Genomic DNA, 11297 nt, shown 5'->3' with positions numbered 1-11297 from the left:
CGCGATTGTGAGTGCAACACCACACACTTGATACAATTACACGTATGCATATAGCATACACACACACATATACATACACAGAGACATATACATACACACAGAATAATCACACACACATTCAAGTTGCAAGGAGATGCTACAGGCATGCCATAACATGCCTGCGGATTATAAGCATAGTGTCACTGTTTATGCATTGTCATTTGTCTGTAGTCCCCAAGTATGAACCTGCTGGGCGAATTACCGTCTTGCTTGGAAACAGGTGTAGGTCGGTGTTAGGAAGGGTGGAGGCCAACAGTAAATTCTATTGCAACAAAGTTTCATCTGCTTCATGGAAGCATGGACGAGTAAATGCAAAAACGATGATGATGATGATGACGATAAAACATAAGTGCACACACACACACACACACACACACACATCTAAGCTGTATGAGTGCATATCTATAAGTATATACAAGCATGGCTTTGTGATTAAGAAGTTCACTTCTCAACTTCATAGTTTTAGATTCAGTCCCATGTCTTTTGCCTCTGACCAACCGAAGCCTTGTGAATGAATTTGATGGACAGAAACTGAAAGAAGATTGTTTTATCATCATTATGATCATCATCATCATCATCATCATTTAACGTCTGTTGTCCATGCTGGCATGAGTTGGACAGTTTGACCAGGGCTTGTACGCTGGGAGGCTGCACCAGGCTCCAGTCTGATCTGGCAGAGTTTCTACAGCTGGATGCCCTTCCTGACACCAACCATTCTGAGAGTGTAATGGGTGCTTTTATGTACCACTGGCCTGGGTGCCATTTGCATGACACCAGTATCTTCCATGACTGAGTTTGCTCGGCTTGATGGGTCTTCTTCTTCTCAAGCACGACATAATGCCAAAGATCTCGGTCATTCTTCATTGCCTCCATGAGGCCCAACACTCAAAAGGTGCTCTTTAAGTGCCACTGGCACGAGTGCCAGTTACGTGACATCAGCATTGGCCATAACTATGATTTCACTTGGCTTGATGTGTCTTCTCAAGCACAACATATCACTAAAGGTCTCAGTCACTTATATCTTACCTCTCTCTCTCTCTCTCTATATATATATATATTATATATATATATATATATATGGGAAGGTATTCATGGCTCCTTGTTTTGACATCGCATGATAGTTGTAAATGAGTGTCACCATAATACAAACAGTATCTTTTATTTCCAATCTTCTATGAAGATATGTCTGGCTATGGGGAAATATTATCTTACTTGGAAACAAGTGAAGGTTGACAAAATGAAGGACATCTGACCATAGAAAATCTGCTTCAATGAATTCTGTCCAACCCATGCAAGCACCAAATGAGGTTTATTTTTTAATACAGTTCCCTTGTGGTCCAGACAACACTTCTTCCATCAGTGATGCAGTGCTTAGATCTCATTGATGAAGAGGCTTTCATCCTGTTCGTCAAAAAAGCCATCAACAGCAGATGCATCACCATCACTGGAATATTGGTTCCTAGTCGAGTGTCTTTTCAGGTTGGGAAACAGATAATAGTCAAATGGGGCCAAATCAGGAGAACAGGGAGGGTGACCAACCAGTTCAAAGCCACAGTCACACACAGAGTCCCTTAGAAGCAAGGACTTGAGTGCTGGAGCATTGTCCTGATGAAACAAGATCCCTGTGAGGAAAATATGATGATGGATGACAGGCAACAGACTGTATACCGAATAACCAATGCTATTAGCATATCTCGTGAGGTAATTGAGAATATTCTGCACATTTTTGCATGGTTGGTGCCACATTTTTTGACACCTGACCAAAAACACAGCAGGTTGATCACATCATAGGAAAATCTGACATTGTTTGAGGTAGATCCAGCTGGTTTCCTTGAATGTTTCCTAGCTCAAGATAAGTGTTGGCTTCATCACTTTGAGCCAGAGGCAAAGAAGCAATTCATGCAATGGAATCACTCCTCTCACCTACTCCAAAGAAGGACAAGGTTGTTTCATTTGCAGAAAAGGCGATGACCTCAGGTTCTTTTGGATTCCAAAGGCATTGTGCTTATTGACTATCTTGAAAAGGGCCACACCATCAGTGGAGAGTACTATGCAAACATGCTGAGGAAGTTATGAAAGGCTATCAAGACCAAATGTCTAGGGAAACTGACAAAGGAGTCTTGTTACATCAGCACACAAGTCCTTGTTTTCAATGGCTGTTGTGCATGATTGTGGCTTTGAAGTGATACATTACTATCCTTATTCTCCTGATTTGGCCCCATCTGGCTATCATCTGTTCCCAAAATATGAGAAAACACTTGGTTGGGAACCAGTATTGCAGAGGTGATGACATCATATCTGCTATTGATGACCTTTTTTGACCAACAGGATAAAAGCTTCTTCACTAATGGGACCTAAGCACTGCATCACCAATGATAGAAGTGTATGGACTGCAAGGGGGACTGTGTTCAAAAATAAACCTCATCTGGTCACATTCCATGAGAGTATCTTGGTCAACCAGCTTTTCAGCCAACCCTCGCAGACATTAAATCAACGATGATAATGACACACACTCACAACAGAAAGGTTAAACTCTCTTATTGTTGCCATTAGAATTACTCTCTCTTTGATAATGTGAAGTCTCTAGCAGCTGACATTCCAGATATGCCACCCTAGGCCTAGCTGTCCCATGCCCAAGGGTGAGGTATTTAATCCCTAACACCAGAATAGATTACAACTCCTGTCCATGCTGATCATCCAGCCTCACTTGTAATCCAACACCTTCAAATTTGATTACTGCCGCATAAAGGCTGTTGCCACTAATGGGTTTACATGTCCCCTGAATGACAACAGAGCTACTGACCCATACTAACATCCCACTCTACAATAAATGGTACCCATTACAAGGAACTGATGTTGATGAATACATTTTAGTGCTGCTTGCTACTGAAGTAGCAATAGCATCCGGCCAACATCTTGTCCAAGTACACGGCCTAAGAATAAAGAAAATAGCTGGTGACCCAAGATGACCAATAGAGGCCTAACATTTTGAACCCTCTTGAGCTTCTCTCAAATCTCTCACTCTTCATTTGAGTCAAACTGTTGTTTATTAAATATATTTATATATATGCTTATATATATAGCCATCATTACCATCTAACTTTTATGCTGGCATGAGTTGGACAATTTGACAGAATCCAATTAGTCCGAGGACTGCATCATGCTCCAAGATCTCCTTTGGCATGACTGGATGCTCTGCCTAATGCCAACCACTTTACAGAGTGTAGTGGGTGGGGTTTTTTTTGTAGCATCAGTTCTAGTCAGATTGCCATGCAGTTTACAAATCCCCTTCAGCTGAGGGGATCTGTAGTCAAGTGGAAGGTGGTTTATACTAGGAGATGAGAGATTAAAATATGAAAGAGGGAGTCAGAACAGAACTGGGTTCTTGCTGTAGAGAATACACATGTCTACCCTCATTATACAAGCGGAGGTAACCAGGATGGGGCTGGAAAGCTAAATAAAATAATGGTAATGAGGTGTAAGGATAGACCTTTCGGGTATATAAGTAGGCAATTAGGATTGCATGGGGACAGAAAGACAAGAAGTGTGGGTGAGTAGAGTTTACAAAAGTGTAAAAGGAGAGTGGGAGATGCTTAGAAATGAAGAAAGAGGGTGGAGAAGAGTTTAATGAATAAAGAGCAAGGGTAGAGGAGGGATCAATGATAAATGCAGGTGAGAGTGAAAGTAGGGGAGAATTAGTTATGACTGCAGAGACTGGGTGGAGTTGAATAGTGGACAAGGGTGGAGAGATGACCAATGTTATATAGAAGTTGGGAAGGCAGGTAGAAGAGAGGGAGAGATGTTGATGACAGCCAAATCAGAAAGAGATGAAGAACAGCAGAATAGTAGTAATAATAGAGTAGACAGAGAAAGGATGAGGGAAAAGGACATGGTGTGTAGATGTGTGTGTAGGTTGTAAGAATGTGAGAAGAGAAGCGGATTTATAGATACATGCTTGCTTGCTTGTGTGTGTGTGTGTGTGTGTGTGTGTGTGTGTATTCATCAACATCATCATTTTAACATCCACTTTTCCATGCTTGCATGGATCAGATGAAATCTGCCAAAAGCAGATTTTCTACAGCCGGAGGACCTTCCTGTCACCAAACCCCACCTGTTTCCAAGTAAAGTAAATTTTGCTATGATCTGGTTGGGAATGAGGGACATCACTTGCATGGGGGTTAACACTGGTTTATAACTATCATTCAGTATCAATGTAAGGAAATGGTAACACACACAGACACACATCTTCATATACATTATATGTGCATATATATCTCTATATGTATAAAGCTGAAGTTGTCTGTGTATGGCAGGTTTGGTAGCCTTCAACTAACAATATCTCCTCCGAGACCCTGTGGCGCAAGTTGACCAAAATTGAGAGTTTGATAGAAGAAGCCTTGCTCTTCCTTCTGTAGAAGAAAAAATTCAAATTGGACCATGTTAACACCAAATATTATTTACATCAAAAAGGTGCTTTTTTTCTATGAAAATCCCTATTTTTACGATTTTTTGACTGCTGTGTTGCCATTTTTCGGTATATTTCAACCAAGAAAATGTTCACTTAAAGAGAATAACAAGCTACATAATGCAAAATTTTTACTTTTCAAAAATTCTAATTCTAAAGGGTCGAAACAAACCCGAGCAATGCCAGGCGATACTGCTAGTATACACATACATTATATGTGCATATATATATATATATATATATATATATATATATATGATGGATATCTTTCAGTTTCCATATACCAAATCCACTCACAAGTCTTTGGTCAGCCCAAGGCTAGTACAGCTAAAGACACTTGCCCAAGGTGCTGTGCAGTGAGATTGAAAATGAAACAATGTGGTCGGGAAGTAAACTTCTTAACACAGCCATGCCGGCACCTGCACGATACACACACACACACACACACACACACACACACACACACACACACACACACACACACACATAATATATTGCCGGCATGGGAAGTTTTGATGTTAAATGACTGTGTGTGTGTGTGTCTGTGTGTGTGTGTGTGTGACTGTGTGTGCTGATAGGTAGATAGATAGGTATACAGATAATGCTATTTATTAAAATACACACAGGGAGAGAGAGAGGGAGGGTGGGGAGAGAAATATACAAAGCTAGAAAGAGAGAGAGAGAGGGGTGGGGAGAGATATATACAGAAATAGAAAGAGAGAGAGAGAGAGGGGTGGGAAGAGATATATACAGAGAGAGAGACAAACATGCAGAGAATAAATATACTTGTAAGTGTGTATATATATATATATATATATATATATATATATATAGCAGAACAAGGAGACTTAGATGACCATAAATGTTAAAAATCAACACTGCCACTACCAACCAACCAACCAACACCACTACAACCACTACTACCATCCACATCACCAACATCATCATCATCATCACCACCACAACCATCAGCATCACCAACAGTAAGCGGTTTACTTAATGGGTGATTTCCATTTTATTGCCTAGTGTTGGAACCTCAGCGGCTCTCATGTGATCAGCTTACCATCATGTGACTGACGTGTCGTTGATCATGTGATTGATGCATTCAACATGTGACCGGCTCGCCATTGTGTGATTAGTTGATAGCATGTTATTGGTTGAGTTCTTATTTATTATCAAGTTTACAAATTAATTTTGTTATTCTTGTTATTCGGGGCTTTTTTTGTGTTGTTGCGTTTTTTTCTTTGAATTGTCGTTTTTTTTGTTTTTATCTGCAATTCTTCTTTCTTTTTGATATTTTTTTTATTGTAATATGCTGCTGTTGTTGTTGTTGTTTTTTGCTTTTCATATGTTGTTGTTCTCCTTGTTGTTGCTGTTGTTATCACTGTTATAATTTGTTCTCTTCTTTTCTTTTGTGCTCCTGATCCCGGTCTTGTTGTTAGGTGTTGTTATACTCTTTATCTTCTTCTTCTTCTTCTTCTTCTTCTTCTTCTTCTTGTGTCTCTATTATTTTTGTACTTTTTGGTGTTTCGTTGGTTGTTTATTGATTTTTGCTCCTTATTTTTTGCCATATTTTTGTGTAATGTTGTTCTTATTGTTGTTATATGTTCCTTTAATTTTTCATGTGTTGTTATAGTTGTTTTAATTGCTGGTATTGCCATTTTATACATGTTGTGTGTGTGCATGTGTGTGTGTGTGTGTGAGTGTATGTGTTTGTGTGTATGTCTTTGTGTATTTTAACGCTCTATTGATTTGATGAGTTAGTTTCCCGTGTTCAGCATGTGTACGCGTATGAGAATGCGCATCTGTGTAGAGGCGCATGTTGTTGTTACTGATGCTGTTGTTTCCCTATATTCTTCTTGATCTTGATGATTACGAGAATAACGATGATCACGATGATGATGATGATGATGATGATGCTGTTGCAGTTGTTGTTCTAGTTGTTTACCAGTTCTTATTGTTTATGTTCATTCATTAATGTAACATGTTCTTTTGTTAACCTGTACCCCATTAATAAAAAAAAGAAAAAAAAGGAAAAAAGAAAAAAAGAAAAACAATCAAAGAGGAGGAAGAGAAGGCAGAAAGAGCGTGGAATGCAGGGTGGGTAACTTTAAAGGGTAGTGTATTGCTATCAGCTTGTGGAAGAATACAGAAAAAGGTGTACGCTTATACATATATGCGTATGTGTTTGCGAATGTATAATAAGAAGGATAATAATGTGTATATATATATATATATAACAATGTATGTTCATGATACAGTGTGTGTGTGCATGTAAATGTATGTGTGTGTATATGAGGTGGTGTAGTACAGTGTGTATGTGGAAGAAGGGAGGTGGTGGCTGGGAAAGTGTGTATGTGTGAGTGAGTGTGTATTAGGGGTGGAGGGGTTGGTTAAATCAATGGGTATTTGGGTAAATGTTATGTTTGTGTATCCGGGTGTCTAAATGATTATGTATGCATGTGTGCAGAGTGATAAGCATTTTTTTATATTTCATGCACAAGATCACAAGCATGTGTGTGTGTGGGTGCATGTATGTGTGTGTGTGTGTTGTGTGTGTGTGTGTGTGTGTGCCTGTGCTACTTTATGTGTCTGTGTGTGTTTGAGCATGGAGAGCCTGGGCAGACACTGTGTATGGTTTAATAAATGTTTTTTGTGTAAACTGGGTACGTGTGCACTCGGTTATTTGTGTATGTGTGTTAATATGTCTGCATTAATGTGTATGTTAGGGTATGTTAAAGTGTGTGTGTGCAGGGAGGTGAGAATGTGTGTCCATATGTATATATATATATATATAGAGAGAGAGAGAGAGCGAGAGAGAGAGAGAGTGTATATAGTATTTATTTATATATAATATATATACATTTATGATATATATATATATATATTATATGTATGTGTATATGTGTGTGTGTATTCTTTTATTGTTTTATTCTTTTATTTGTTTTAGTCATTTGACTGTGGCCATGCTGGAGCACCATCTTTAGTCGAGCAAACTGACTCTAGGACTTATTCTTTGTAAGCCTAGTACTTATTCTATCAGTCTCTTTTGCTGAACTGCTAAGTTTCTACCGAACCAGCATCAGTTGTCAAGCAATGTGTGTGTGTGTTGGGGGACAAACATACACACACACATGCACAAACGCACACACACACACACACATATATATAGACAGGCTTCCTTCAGTTTCCATCTACTAAATCCACTTACAAGGGTTTTGTCGGCCCGAGGCTTATAGTAGCAGAAACTTACTTGCCCAAGGTGCCACGCAGTGGGACTGAACCTGGAAACATGTGGTTGGTAAGCAAGCTTCTTACCACACAGCCACTCCTGCACCTATATATATATATATATATATATATATATATATACACACACACACACACAAAAGAAGGAGAATGCACATAGGTTATACACACCTCAAACACCCACAAATTTCAACTACTTACCACCATAGACACACACTTTTCGAATAAGTGTATGTATATGGTTGTGTTTGAAAATCTGTGCTGCCTCTGTGGTTTTCTATCTCTGAGTATGGGAATCCTTGTATGCCTGTGCATTTGTATGTGTAAGTTTGGATGTGTGTGGGTATACATGCATACTTAAGTACATGCATGCATAAATGCATGTGTGTGTGTGTGCTAGTGCATATTAGCAAACATACATAGATATATTTATGTGTGCAAGTGAGTGAGTGCATGTGTGTTAGTGTGGGGGGATGAGAGAGAGAGAGAGATGGGGGATGGCAATAAAAATATGGAATGCAGGCTCCAAGATAGCTGAATCCTTTGTCACACAGTGGGAAAATATGTGGTAATGGTGGAGGTGCTGGGGGTGTGGTTATAATTGGCCGTGTAACAGTCTTCACCCATTCTACCCCATTCAGAATCCTTTGAACCAAAGCACTCTCTGGAATGAAACAACTGTAGGTAGGGGTGGTATATGGAAATATTTGTGTAGTATTAGATGGTGAGATGGAGATGGAACTGGGTGAAGAAGAACAAGCAGGGGTGGCACATGGAGAGATTTTTGCATGGCACTTTCTCTTGTTAGTTGTTAGTTATTGATCTCAAAGCAAAATAATAAATAAAATACACTGTTTGTTTGGGAATATTTTATCATCAACGATGACCTAATCGAATCATTTTAAGCTCTTTGACCCTTAATTTATATCACATGACCAAGCATTTTTCTTTATTTCTTTAGATCCAAATAAATTTATTTGTATGTTTATTCCTCAAAAACAAAAACATACAAACTGATAGATATGGTATATGAAAAAAAAAAGAATTGAAATATAATTAGATTTTTTGTTTGTTGTTTTTTTAACATAGAACACAATAGAACCTAGAAATAACAGAGCGAAGAAAAATAGAGGGAAAGGAAATTGTGCTAATGTACCAAAAAAAAAAGTACTTTAAACAATACACCTTACAAGAATAGAGAAGCACAACTGGTTGGGTTGATAGGATTTGTTGTTCATATCCTGTTGACAACATTGCACTAAAAAAACTTAACTCTCAAATGGCTAAATCCACAGAGCTATGATTAGGTACTATAAAGAGATACAGTTCATTGCTAAAAGAAGTAACAATATGGGATATTTAACAAGTATTTTAATCTGAGAGCATTAAATTAAAATTTCCTTGTAAGCGTTGCTTGTAGAAAGAAGTTCTGTCACACAATGACTCGCCCAGCAAATGGTGGGAGTGGATCACATAACTTGGTGGCTCATATGGACAGTGTATGATATACAGAGAGAAGTCAGTCTCTAAATGCTTCTCATATATTTAAATTACACAGATGGGAGAATTAAAATTGGAAATTGAAATATCACGGACATTCTCATTAATTATACACAGCTTCGGTTGTTCAAATAGACAAAACTGTGAAGATACACAGCATGTCCCAATTGTGATTGCCAAGAAACAGAGTATGACCGAATGGTGAACTGTCAAAATACAGAACATAGCCAATGATGAACTACCAAAATTCACAGCATGGCCCCTTGGTGTGAACTGCTAATACACATAATAGAGTCCAAAATGTAGAAATGATACTTCAATTTGGGAACAATTTAATTACATCAATGATAGGGCATAAAATTAAGCATCTGTTCTGAGGTCAAGTTGTTACTGCTTAACTTCAGGTCAGCCTTTATTGAGCAGACCTATGATCAAAAGCATTCCAGCAATGGCTGTTCCATCTTTTTGTGTAACTAATACTACATTATCTAATATCTTTTCATTACTTAAAGCAACAGGGTCTGATTTGATAGACTTCTGCTGATATTTCTAACAAGTCAAGCTACTGTGTAGGGATTCATTCATCAACTCATCTTAAATCAAGAATTTGTAAGAGTTTATCTATGCATGTGCAGATAGATGCACTCAGCCATTCACTGTCTCTGTCTCTTCCTCACTCACTCACACACACACACACACTCACACAACTGTATAGAATTATTACAATGTACACTTTATGCAGATGTGCTTTGTTCAAAGTTGATAATGTTATTTCAGAACTTAATGACAATGTGGAATTTAAAATTTATGTAATCATAGCAAAACAGTAAAATTCAATCCAACATTGGTAGATAGTGATACAAAAACTTTACAAAATGGAATCATTTATTTTTCCACAAAGTTTAATGTTTTGGGCACTACTCCTCCATCAGAGGGTAATGAAATATTTACCAATAGTCATGAATAAATGAATTCAGAAGTAAAATGAGAGTAAATTGTTTTTTCTATTTGAATTAACCCAAAAGGCATAATATTTAAATTTAAATTCCAAATATTCTAAAGCTTTCACTTCTTGTTTTGTACTTTTCCAGGTTTAATTAATTAAGAATATCATTCCTGCACCTGTATTTTTCTTTCTAGTCTACTCTTTTTTACAGGAAATGCTTTTTACAAACAGAAAAGCATTTGTTACACAGACAAAATTCAGAAAGTATAAAACCGACTACATTATTATTATTTTTATCATTTAACAAGAAGCTTAGAAAGATAAATTTCATAAACTGACAAAAAGTAAATGGAAAAGACATTTTAAAAAGAAACAGTAAGCGCCATGAAATAGTCAAAAGAATTTTTTTTCAATTATTTATTTTAGCTAATCAAAGATCTAAATAAATTTTAAGTTAAGGAAATTTCTTAAGGGAAAATATTAATTAGAAAAGAATTTTTTTAGAGAATATGCAAGAGAATCCACATAGCCTCTTTGCTTTTTGCTTCTTTTCTTCATGAATATACACAGAGACAGGCAGTAGTTACATAGTGACCAACACACTGACACACAAGTTTAGTAATTGTAGGACTTCTGGATATTAAAGAAAAAGGGAGAAGCTCCAGAAAGAACAGACTCCACTGCAAATAACAAAGGTAAAAATATTAAAGCTGTGATCACTTGACCTGCTAGAAACAACAACCAAGTTTCATATAAATTTTTATAATTTTTGTGGGCTGAAATGGTTGTTCCATAATAAACTTTTACCCTACAATATTTAATAAACTGGTTATACATGTGAAAAATAACCATTTTCAAAGAATAAGGAGAACTGAAGGTTGTGTCTGAACTTTCCTTCCCCTCAAAAATATTAGATTATTGAATATCTTATGGTACAAGTTTAATACACACACACACACAAGCACAAGCATGGCCGTGTGGTAAGAAGCTTGCTTTCCAACCACATGGTTCCTGCTTAAATCCTAGACTATGGCACCTTGGGCAAATATCTTCTGTTATTGCCCTGGCTGACCAAATCCTTGTGAGTGGATTTAGTAG

General features: G+C 37.5%; 1 long non-coding RNA gene across 1 annotated transcript in view; it reads right to left on the bottom strand.

The window, feature by feature from the left end:
* LOC118765300 overlaps nt 1–11297 on the bottom strand; it is a 376738-nt gene that overhangs the window by 256137 nt on the left and 109304 nt on the right. The gene's annotated exons all lie outside the window — the stretch shown is intronic.

Source organism: Octopus sinensis, linkage group LG11 (assembly GCF_006345805.1).
Source record: "Octopus sinensis linkage group LG11, ASM634580v1, whole genome shotgun sequence".
In the NCBI taxonomy this organism is placed as follows: Eukaryota; Metazoa; Mollusca; class Cephalopoda; order Octopoda; family Octopodidae; genus Octopus; species Octopus sinensis.
This window is presented reverse-complemented; position numbering and strand designations above follow the sequence as displayed.